Source organism: Drosophila subpulchrella, unplaced genomic scaffold (genome assembly GCF_014743375.2).
Source record: "Drosophila subpulchrella strain 33 F10 #4 breed RU33 unplaced genomic scaffold, RU_Dsub_v1.1 Primary Assembly Seq51, whole genome shotgun sequence".
Taxonomy (NCBI): domain Eukaryota; kingdom Metazoa; phylum Arthropoda; class Insecta; order Diptera; family Drosophilidae; genus Drosophila; species Drosophila subpulchrella.
The window spans coordinates 1,023,801-1,036,380 of record NW_023665688.1 but is presented as its reverse complement, the minus strand read 5'-3'; the positions used below and the strand labels follow the sequence as shown (position 1 = coordinate 1,036,380).

The 12,580-nt window shown below is 45.1% G+C and overlaps 1 pseudogene; it reads right to left on the bottom strand.

Annotated features, from left to right (window-relative positions):
* On the bottom strand, positions 1 to 723 carry LOC119562474 (annotated as a pseudogene).
* Positions 724 to 12,580: the final 11,857 nt, after the last annotated feature.

Below are 12,580 nucleotides of genomic sequence, written 5' to 3'. Positions count from 1 at the left end.
TCAGAGCACATCGGTGGCAGTGATGACGCACTCCTCCTCGCTGTCCTCGATGTGACCACTGTAGTCGGTCGGCAACTCCTCGTAAATAATCTCTGAATGCTGTTGTTGCTGCTGCTGTTGCTGTTGTTGAGCCACCGTCTGCTGCTAGTGCAGCGAGTGAGATGCCCCGCCGCCCATCACATGGATCCTCTTCAGCGCAATCAAAGCTCCCACTCCACCGCCTCGCGAATTTTGTTTGGTTACGTAGTAAGGACTACCGCTGCTGTACTGATTGGAATTGCTTCAAAGTGTCTGCTGCTGTTGCTGCTGGTGCTGCTGTTGCTGGTGTGCATTTTGAGAATTGTAGATTTTTTCAGCATCAACGGCTCGCTGTTCCAGGGACATCCCCGGCGATCCGGGAGCAGATTGCAACACAATATCCTGCAGCTTCTCGTTGTGATTGTAGCTGGCTGTGGAGGGAGTCTGGAACAGATCATGTTTATTGTTGTTACTGTAGTTGTTGTAATTGTTGCGCTGATTATGAATGAAACCCTGACGTGGACTAGCCGGACAACTGTTGGCAGCGCTAATTGTACCAGTTGGTGACAGGTAGGGGCTCTTCTGCTCCTTCTTGGGTATGGATATCTTGAGCAGAGAGTAGATGCCGGGTCCATTGCCGGCGATGAGGTGGGCGGCTGCACCAGCGGGAGGCGCCAACGAGGCTGCTGGCCAGGATTCAAGCATTGAAGCACTGTAGCCAGCCAACAATACTTAAATAAATATTTAAAAAGTTTTTGCGTATAATTTTTATTTTAGAAAGCAAAGATCCCCGCGGGAGAAATTCGGGTGAAATGTAGGCAGGTTCCAGCAGAATTTTGGCAGAATCGGGGGTATCATAAAAATCTCTTCCAACCAAAACGGTTGGTTTTGTGCAAGAAACATAACGGATTTTGGTTCAAAAAGATTTTTTGTAATACCCCCAATATAATTTCAAGAACTTGGCGCCATAATATAGAAAAACAACATTATGTTAAATAATATTGTTTGCTCAGGAAGCAGGAGTAAATATGCAACTTCGCGAACCCACTGGTTTTATTTAAAACATTGCTTAGCCGTCATCTATGTAAATTGTGCGTTTATTTCAAGAGCTTTTCTATTCAACCATGTTACCAACTCCCTCGTTTCAGGTCTTCCCTATTACATTGGTATCTAGAGTTAGTATTTTATGGTAATCTAGTATTATTTTTAGTCTAGTATTCTGTTGTATGATCGTTGCTTGCCGACTTGTAGGGGGTAATTTATTAGCGATTATCAGCTGTGCTACGCCCCTGCTCGCAGCTTTCGATAGTCGGCATCGCAACGACCATAGAAAACAAAACAAACAGTGAGATGACCAAACATCGCCCGCGTTGAAGCGCTGTAGGCCTTCAATTAATGGGAAAAGGTGCCAGATGATGTACTGATCGTTTGTATACGCCTTGCTTGGCTTTTACTAGAGCAACGCGCACCTTGCCATCCGATCCGTGCGTTACTTCGGTGACTCTGCTGAGCAGCCACTTCTGGGGCGGTAAATTGTCCTCTTTGATGACGACGATGGTTCCTGGTAGAAGGTTGGCCGATTCCTTTGTCCACTTAACTCTTTGCTACAGCCCCGCTATGTAGTCACGGGACCAGTCTCGCCAAAACCGTCGCTCTATGGCTGATATAAGCTGCCAGCGTTGTAGATGAGTTAGGTCGTCGTCCGGATGAGGAGGTGCCGATCCTGGGGGTAGAGCAGCGAGCGTGGTGCCTACCAGAAAATGGGCTGGAGTAATAGCCTCTCCGTCGTTAGGGTTGCTGCTGTCAGCTACTAGCGGACGCGAGTTAAGCACTGCTTCCACTTCAACCAGGATTGTCTGGACTTGTCCTCCTTCAGCAAGGCGTTTCCGACGGCCCTCAAAAAGAGGTGTTTGGCGGACTTGACGACGGCCTCCCATAGTCCCCGAAATGAGGCGACCGGGGCGGAATGACACGGTCAAGAGGCAGGTTTCCCATTATTTGCGACATTAACCGTGGCTTATACCGGAAACAGTGCGTGCATCGGCGCACAACAGCACTGCACTCGCGTCGTGCATTGATCAACCAAATTGTCTGCCGAAGCAGGCCGACTAGGGCTCGTGGTCCTGCATGGCAATTAGCATAGTGCAGGTGCTCGATGTACAATTTGACAAAACGATTCCCTTTAGGCATTAATATTGGGAATTTGGCACTGGGTTCTAGATCCGCGTGCGCTAGTCGACCGCCCACCCGCACCAATGTTAAAGTACGGGTTCCGAAAGTTTCGTTGCTGATAAATGGGCTAAGTTTTTGGTAAGAACTTGGTAATGGCAAATTTTTCTTTAATTTATTGAATTCGTCTGCAAACGATTCACGCTGAACAGCCTGCGCGATATGAGAGAACGAAAAACTAAGCTCGGTGGCTGATAGGACGTGGTCGTTCCACAATTTCCAGGCCCTGCCGTAAACAAAACGAAAGAAATGTTGTAATTCTCACAACCTTCACATAGGAAGAAGAATTTTCAACTACTTGTAGCAGCGGATGATTTGAGACAACAGCAACCGTATGGGCGATTACTGGCGGTTTCATTTCGAGTTGGCTTTCGAGGGGAGTGTCAGCCAAATGCTGATTAACTGGCCAATGAGTCGAGTTCATGGACAAAAACGAAGGGCCTTCAAACCATAGCGTCGTATCGAGATCTTTGACCGTTGTCCCTCGAGAGGGTAGGTCCGCTGGATTGAAGTTAGTCGGGACGTATCGCCAGACTGCAGTTGGAGCCAGTTCGTGAATAGCCGAAACCCTATTTGCGACGAATGTTTTAAGTTTTGACAGATGAGTGCGCAACCAAAAGAGAACAACTTCAGAATCCGACCACATAGTAACCTGCTCGACGCGGTAAAGATTAAGCGTTTGCACATCACTCCATAACTTCGCTAAGAGGTGAGCCGCACAGAGTTCTAGTCGTGGAATACTAAGTCTATTGATCGGTGCTACCCTGGATTTGGATTTGAGGTCAGTGACCTCAGAGGGAATAAAAGTTAGGTTGCTAACTTTTATTCCCTCTGAGGTCACTGACCTTACGTACAGACAACAACGGTAAGCATCTTCTGACGCGTCCGCAAATCCGTGGATTTGATAAGTGCCGCCAAACTGAGTTCCGACATGCCGAGGGATGTTTAACGTTTCTAAATCTGTAAAGCAAGATGACACCGTCTTCCAACGATGCAGTACGTCGGCGGGTATTTCGCCGTCCCATCCAATTTGTAGCGACCAGAGTTTTTGAATTAATATCTGTTCGTACCCAAAGGTACTCAACATGACCACACCCAACAAATCAAGCAGTAGCCAAATTGGGAACAGTACCAGGCGCTCAGTAGCACTCACTGCAGATGAGAATTGCTGGTCAGCATATTATATCATATGTCTCACTAACTCACCATCTCACCATCTCACCGTCACAACGATACGCTGACCCGCCAATGCAGTCAGCACATTTGCGGTGTCAGCCGAGCCAACTACGCAACTGCTACCGTAATCATAATTCCCTGACCTACTTTAGAATATAGCTTCTTTCACTAACCATTACACTAAGCTTCCGTGTTCTAAGTAGAATATAAGCAGGTATCAAATGAAGAATAAATCAGTTATCAACACACCTCATAACTCCGCGGTTCTACTTCCTACCTCTAGGAATAGGGCTCGTAATACACTATCTCAACTAGCAGCTAACCACGTTAGCTCACCCTCAGCGCAGTTCAGCATGACAAAACGATTCCCTTTAGGCATTAATATTGGGAATTTGGCACTGGGTTCTAGATCCGCGTGCGCTAGTCGACCGCCCACCCGCACCAATGTTAAAGTACGGGTTCCGAAAGTTTCGTTGCTGATAAATGGGCTAAGTTTTTGGTAAGAACTTGGTAATGGCAAATTTTTCTTTAATTTATTGAATTCGTCTGCAAACGATTCACGCTGAACAGCCTGCGCGATATGAGAGAACGAAAAACTAAGCTCGGTGGCTGATAGGACGTGGTCGTTCCACAATTTCCAGGCCCTGCCGTAAACAAAACGAAAGAAATGTTGTAATTCTCACAACCTTCACATAGGAAGAAGAATTTTCAACTACTTGTAGCAGCGGATGATTTGAGACAACAGCAACCGTATGGGCGATTACTGGCGGTTTCATTTCGAGTTGGCTTTCGAGGGGAGTGTCAGCCAAATGCTGATTAACTGGCCAATGAGTCGAGTTCATGGACAAAAACGAAGGGCCTTCAAACCATAGCGTCGTATCGAGATCTTTGACCGTTGTCCCTCGAGAGGGTAGGTCCGCTGGATTGAAGTTAGTCGGGACGTATCGCCAGACTGCAGTTGGAGCCAGTTCGTGAATAGCCGAAACCCTATTTGCGACGAATGTTTTAAGTTTTGACAGATGAGTGCGCAACCAAAAGAGAACAACTTCAGAATCCGACCACATAGTAACCTGCTCGACGCGGTAAAGATTAAGCGTTTGCACATCACTCCATAACTTCGCTAAGAGGTGAGCCGCACAGAGTTCTAGTCGTGGAATACTAAGTCTATTGATCGGTGCTACCCTGGATTTGGATTTGAGGTCAGTGACCTCAGAGGGAATAAAAGTTAGGTTGCTAACTTTTATTCCCTCTGAGGTCACTGACCTTACGTACAGACAACAACGGTAAGCATCTTCTGACGCGTCCGCAAATCCGTGGATTTGATAAGTGCCGCCAAACTGAGTTCCGACATGCCGAGGGATGTTTAACGTTTCTAAATCTGTAAAGCAAGATGACACCGTCTTCCAACGAGACGAACTTCGACCAACATCAAGCTCGCAACAAGAGATCAAGTCAAAGGAGATTCCACAATTGACACGGTGATCCGACAGTTGCAGAGAAGATGCAACGAATTGGAGTCATCATTAACATTAGCCTCGAACGCCCCAACTGTCACCCCAGCCCTACAAAGGCACCTGGATCTCCATTGGGCGTTACTAAGGCAAGCCCACGACGAATTGGATAGCACACCTGGGGCCGCAGCTCTGGCAGAAGCAGAGCTAGCCCAATTCCACACATTATACGAGGAATACGAAATGAACCTGCTACGAGAAAACGACGCGCCAATGAGCCTAAACTTGGCACTTCCGCCAATTAGCATTCCGGAGTTCAACGGCGAGTATCTAGACTGGCCACGGTTCCATGATCTCTTTGTGGAATTGGTACATAACAAACCATATTCGGCCAGTCAAAAACTACATATTCTACAGAGTTCGCTTCGTGGTGAAGCGAGAAACGTCTTGACAGACACAGCCTTCTCACAGGGTGGCTATGACGACACCTGGTTGCGTTTAAAGGCCAGGTACCAGAACGGAAAAATACTAGTATTCGCCGCCATTGCAAAAATTATTGACCATAAGCCTATAGACGGCTCCTCGCGCCAACTAAGGGCCTTGCATGACACTATAAAAAATTCAATGAGTACTCTTAAAAACCTTGATATCAGCACAAAATCCTGGGATCCAATCCTATGTTTTCTTATCAGAAGAAAACTAGACCAGCAGTCTCTAGCTGCTCTTGAAAATTCAGCGGATGCATCAACGGAAATTCCAACGTTATGGAGTGTACTGACGTTTATTGAGCGGCGCGCTTGCATGCTGGAGACGATAAGCGCTCAACCCACAGCAACACTCCGCTATCAGTCAGTTCACAACGAAGAGAGCTGTAAGATTTGTCATCTAGGACCACATCATATTAGAGCATGCAGCCGTTTCCAGGAAATGGACCCCAAAACACGGCGTCAAGCCATTATTCAAGTAGGAGCATGCACAAATTGTTTGTCTACAGCTCATAAGGTTGAAAACTGTGGATCACCGACCACTTGTCGAGTCTGCCAGCAACGGCATCATTCACTGTTACACCAAGGACCGACTAGCAATCCAGTGGCCGGCGCAGTAACCGTTGCAGGCTACGACCACGAAGGAGGATATACTTTGCTCGCGACCGCCAAGGTCTCATTACAAGGGCCAAACGGTCAATTACAAACATGTCGCAAGGGTAACGATAGGGCAAATAAGTCCTAACGGATCGAACAGCCGCGCTGCAAATGAAAGCATGGATCGCTTTGTGGGTGGGTCTTCAAGCTGTAGATTCTGGGCGTTGAATTTGAACGTATCCTGTTTTGGACTCCAAGTGAGACCCAAAGTTTTCGTATCGGCGTCTTCTCCAATAAGGACTTCTGACTCGGCGACCTGTCGTTCGTTGGGGGTACAATTCGACGCCCACTTAGCCAAGACGAACCCTGCGGAATCTAAAATCTCTGTGATTTCCCCTCGCAATTTCCTTAACTCACGGATGGAATCGGCCCCTGTTAACAAGTCATCGACGTAAAAATCATTTGCTAGAGCCTGTGAAGCTAAGGGAAGAGAATCGGAGTAGATCTTGCTAGGCTGCTTCAAACACCGTATTGCAAGGAAAGGAGCACTTGCCGTACCATACGTAACGGTGTTAAGCCGATAAATTTGTACAATACAATTAACTGGAACTTTCTATGGGCCTCATCTAATACCACTTGTCTGTACATTTTAGTAATGTCTGCCGACATAGCATATTTATGGAACCGGAATTTAAGCAGCGTGGCATACAGGCAAGGCTGAATTGTTGGCCCTACCAAGAGAATTTCATTCGATAAAATTTGGGAAGTGGTTTTGCATGACGCGTCGAATACGACTCTTAATTAAGTCGAAGAGCTTTCAGGTAGGAGAACGCACTGATACGGTATAAAATAATGAGGCTCGTTGGGTATCCTATTATCTGTAGCCTCCGTGTGACCGAGAGCTAAGTATTCCTTCATAAACTGGATATACAACGAATGATTTGTTGGGTTCCCTTTCATACGCCGTTCTAAGGACAGAAACCGTCGTCGTGCAGTTTCATACGAGGAACCGAGACGCGAAGGTCTCGATTTGAAAGGCAGGCTAACTACAAATTTTCCTGTAGAGTCACGCGAGACGGTGCTAGCAAACGATTTTTCACTCAACACTTGATCAGGGGTATAGAGCTGCGATTTTGTTAAATCGGTTATTCTTTCAATTTCCCAGAACTTCCTTAGCGTGTGATCCAAATTGTTGTCCTCAGTAGCTACTAGAGTGGAGTATGAGATAAATCGTGCGGGCGGATTTTCTTTATAGGTCCCTGACGCTACCCAGCCAAAGACAGTATTTTGTAGAGTTGGACCTGAGTGCTTGTGACGTATTTGTCCTTCCCTAAGCAAGTCGAAAAACAACTCAGCGCCGATCAGCATGTCGACGCGTTTGGGCTTGTAAAAGTAAGGGTCTGCTAAGGAGATATCATTACGAATCCAATCGGAAGATATTGCGGTTGCTTCTGGACGATACCCTGAGATCGACGGTAAAATTATGCATTCAACTGCAGCTTCGAAAGAGTTTAATCGCGACCCAATTGTCGTCTGGACTGCGAAGCTAGCTGAACACGCGGAATTCCCAATGCCTGAGAATTTAGCCTCATGCCGGTACCGTTTTAATTGCAGATTATTTACTAATTCCTCCGTAATAAAATTAACCTGTGACCCTGAGTCTAGCAAAATCCTAGCGCACAGCTTGGCTCCTGACTGACTTTGAACCTCGACAAAGGCCGTTGCAAGTAAGACGTGATCTACCTTTTGGGGCCTAGGCTGACTAACCGAGGCACTTAGTGACTGTTGGGCTACCTGATTGTCAATAGGCGATGACAATTGATTGCCCGACGGTACTTGGGAGGTTGAGGTATACCGATGCAGAAGTGTGTGATGAGCCTTCGTACAAATTCGACAACGAGATGGCTGGCATGTTGCGACACTATGTCCTCTGCGTAGACAATTGATGCAAAGTGGTGCATTCTTTGCGAACTTGAACCGAGCTTCTACCGAGATATTAGCGTAAGATGTACAACTCTGAATGAAATGGCTGTCTGACTTGCAGAAGCAACATTTAGACTTAAGTTCTTCGACAGGTCGGGAAACTGCTAATGCCGCTTTGCTATATCTGGGCTTGTTCCCTAGCTGTCCCTGTTTGGGAGCTTTTCTGCCTGTCGTGGATTCCTCAGCCGCTAAGTGTTGGTATCGTTTATTAAGCGCCTCTGAGCAATCTTTCCATAACGGAATAGAATCGTAACTAAGTTGCTCTTCCCATCGCGACCGCGTTTTGGGATCTACTCTAGACATGACGATGTGAATTATCATTGCGTTGGCGAGAGTTCTCTCGTTGCCGAGCGAGAGAAGAGATACATATATAGCAGTTACAGTGCCAATAAGGGATCGCAACGTCGAGGCGGATGGCACTTGCATTGTTGGGATTTCAAACAATCGAGAGATACTTTTAAAGTATATTAGGCACGGACTATCATAAACCCTGACCAAGGCCGCATGGGCCTTTGCGTAATTTGCTTCTGTGATCTGTGTGTGTATGTGACTTAAAGCCAAGTGAATTATGATATGTGTTTGTGCAAGTGATGGAAATAAAGTTTGCATATATTTACGTAGGCCACTTTACCATATAGAATGCGGAACGCTGTACAGGCGCTCCTGCGATGAGATTGCGATTGGGATGTACTTCTCGGTGTTTCCGACGAGGTTAGGTTGAAGCCCGCTGATGCTCTCCTGTGACGAAATGGAGGTTAGGGACGCAGCCGATGTGCGCTCCCTCTACTGTGATGTATGTGGGGCTCACCACTCTCCGGGTGCTCCAGCGACGAAAGACGACGTTCTACTGCACCTCTCTATGGGTGCCGACGAGATTGTGACGAGGAGATGGACGCAGCCGATGTGCGCTCCCTCTACGCCGAGATGTAAGTGGGTACTGCGCTCCGGCTGTGCGGGCGCTCCAACGACGAAAGATTAAATTAAAGTTTCCAAATCTTGGACCATGCACCCAATGTGCGATGCCGATGCATTTGTTGCGCAACGCAAATTGGCCGCGTGCACTTGTTATATAACTCTTGGTCATTTGCCAACTTATAACAATACGCAAATCCGAAGTTTAGAAGACGGCCAGGAACCAGTGAGTCCACCCGGGGGCGCCAATGTTTGCTCAGGAAGCAGGAGTAAATATGCAACTTCGCGAACCCACTGGATTTATTTAAAACATTGCTTAGCCGTCATCTATGTAAATTGTGCGTTTATTTCAAGAGCTTTTCTATTCAACCATGTTACCAACTCCCTCGTTTCAGATCTTCCCTATTACATTGGTATCTAGAGTTAGTATTTTATGGTAATCTAGTATTATTTTTAATCTAGTATTTTGTTGTATGATCGTTGCTTGCCGACTTGTAGAGGGTAATTTATTAGCGATTATCAGATTACGCCCCTGTTCGCAGCTTTCGATAGTCGGCATCGCAACGACCATAGAAAACAAAACAAACAGTGAGATGACCAAACAAATATTTTCAACGAATTAAAGACGATTATACTCGCTCGCCTAATCAATTCGATGTATTATTTATTAATATCGGGTCCGTAGCTTACTAAAAATTGCCATTTTAAGAGTTTTAGTAAAATATGTTAATTATTTAATATATTTATATATTTTACTGAAACTTTAAAATTCGGAATTTCTAGTAAGCTACGGACCCGATTTTAATAAATAATACATCAAATTGATCAGGCGAGCGAGTATAATTGAAGGCATGTCTTTATTTCGTTGAAAAAATTCTTAAACATAAATTCGTTTTTATATAGTATGGCTCCAAGATGTTTCCAGAGCGCGAGTGGCAGCTCCTACAAATGCACGAGGGCTGGAGAAGAAATAATTAACATATTTTACTGAAACTCTTAAAATGGGAGTTTTTAGTAAACTACGGACCCGGTTTCAATAAATAATACATCAAATAGATCAGGCGAGCGAGTATAATCGAAGGCATGTCTTTAATTCGTTGAAAATATTCTTTAACATAATATCGTTTTTATATATTATGCCGCCAAGTTCTTGAAATTATATTCGGGGTGTCACAGAAAACTTTTCCAACCAAAATCCGTTATGTATCTTGCACAAAACCAACCGTTTATGTTTGGGAGAGATTTTAAGAAGAGATTTTGTGATCGTTGGCCAGCAGCCTCTTGGCTAGCGGCCTCGTTGGTTGCCGCCTCCTTGCCAGCATCCTCGTTGGCGGCCTCCTCCTGGCCAGCAGCCTCGACAGCTGCCGCCTCCTGACCAGCAGCCTCGTTAGCGGCCGCCTCCTGTCCGGGAGGTTGGTTTCGAATTCTGCGGCGACGGCGGCGCTGTCGAGATCCTGGCGTTGTCGGCGTTTTGGGGGGAGCCCCCTCCCCATTGTCTTTATCGACGAACTTGCTTACATTCTGGAAATAGGATAAGTAAATGATTAGTATTTAATTTGAATTATTAATACATATTAATAAACTAACGCATTTGATTAACGAAACCCTCGATATCTATCCTCCGGTGATTACAGCGAAATAAAAAGTTCCCGCGAATCGAGAATGTTGTCACACTTTCAGCTTTGTGAGAGAGGAGATGGACGCAGCCGATGTGCGCTCCCTCTACGCCGAGATGTAAGTGGGTACTGCGCTCCGGCTGTGCGGGCGCTCCAACGACGAAAGATTAAATTAAAGTTTCCAAATCTTGGACCATGCACCCAATGTGCGATGCCGATGCATTTGTTGCGCAACGCAAATTGGCCGCGTGCACTTGTTATATAACTCTTGGTCATTTGCCAACTTATAACAATACGCAAATCCGAAGTTTAGAAGACGGCCAGGAACCAGTGAGTCCACCCGGGGGCGCCAATGTTTGCTCAGGAAGCAGGAGTAAATATGCAACTTCGCGAACCCACTGGATTTATTTAAAACATTGCTTAGCCGTCATCTATGTAAATTGTGCGTTTATTTCAAGAGCTTTTCTATTCAACCATGTTACCAACTCCCTCGTTTCAGATCTTCCCTATTACATTGGTATCTAGAGTTAGTATTTTATGGTAATCTAGTATTATTTTTAATCTAGTATTTTGTTGTATGATCGTTGCTTGCCGACTTGTAGAGGGTAATTTATTAGCGATTATCAGATTACGCCCCTGTTCGCAGCTTTCGATAGTCGGCATCGCAACGACCATAGAAAACAAAACAAACAGTGAGATGACCAAACAAATATTTTCAACGAATTAAAGACGATTATACTCGCTCGCCTAATCAATTCGATGTATTATTTATTAATATCGGGTCCGTAGCTTACTAAAAATTGCCATTTTAAGAGTTTTAGTAAAATATGTTAATTATTTAATATATTTATATATTTTACTGAAACTTTAAAATTCGGAATTTCTAGTAAGCTACGGACCCGATTTTAATAAATAATACATCAAATTGATCAGGCGAGCGAGTATAATTGAAGGCATGTCTTTATTTCGTTGAAAAAATTCTTAAACATAAATTCGTTTTTATATATTATGGCTCCAAGATGTTTCCAGAGCGCGAGTGGCAGCTCCTACAAATGCACGAGGGCTGGAGAAGAAATAATTAACATATTTTACTGAAACTCTTAAAATGGGAGTTTTTAGTAAACTACGGACCCGGTTTCAATAAATAATACATCAAATAGATCAGGCGAGCGAGTATAATCGAAGGCATGTCTTTAATTCGTTGAAAATATTCTTTAACATAATATCGTTTTTATATATTATGGCGCCAAGTTCTTGAAATTATATTCGGGGTGTCACAGAAAACTTTTCCAACCAAAATCCGTTATGTATCTTGCACAAAACCAACCGTTTATGTTTGGGAGAGATTTTAAGAAGAGATTTTGTGATCGTTGGCCAGCAGCCTCTTGGCTAGCGGCCTCGTTGGTTGCCGCCTCCTTGCCAGCATCCTCGTTGGCGGCCTCCTCCTGGCCAGCAGCCTCGACAGCTGCCGCCTCCTGACCAGCAGCCTCGTTGGCGGCCGCCTCCTGTCCGGGAGGTTGGTTTCGAATTCTGCGGCGACGGCGGCGCTGTCGAGGTCCTGGCGTTGTCGGCGTTTTGGGGGGAGCCCCCTCCCCATTGTCTTTATCGACGAACTTGCTTACATTCTGGAAATAGGATAAGTAAATGATTAGTATTTAATTTGAATTATTAATACATATTAATAAACTAACGCATTTGATTAACGAAACCCTCGATATCTATCCTCCGGTGATTACAGCGAAATAAAAAGTTCCCGCGAATCGGGAATGTTGTCACACTTTCTGCTTGCTTTTATAGAAGTATCAATATAGGGAATCGATATAAGGTTAATACGTTCCTTGTTACAATTTTGGAACTAATGAGATGCCCACACAGCACTAATCGATTTTTTTCAAAAACTGACGGGTTTCCGTTTGCCGTACCGCATTAGTTAATTAGTAAAATTAATTTTCTTTCTAAAGAGGTACCGTGCCTGTTCGTACAACGTCTGTGAAAGTCAAATTAATTGAAAATAGAGATAGCGTCGAAACAATTTTTTTCCCACATGGTTAGTGTCTTGGAAGCGTACAACGGGGTGGAACTGGTTACAATTTTGGAACAAATGAGATGCCCA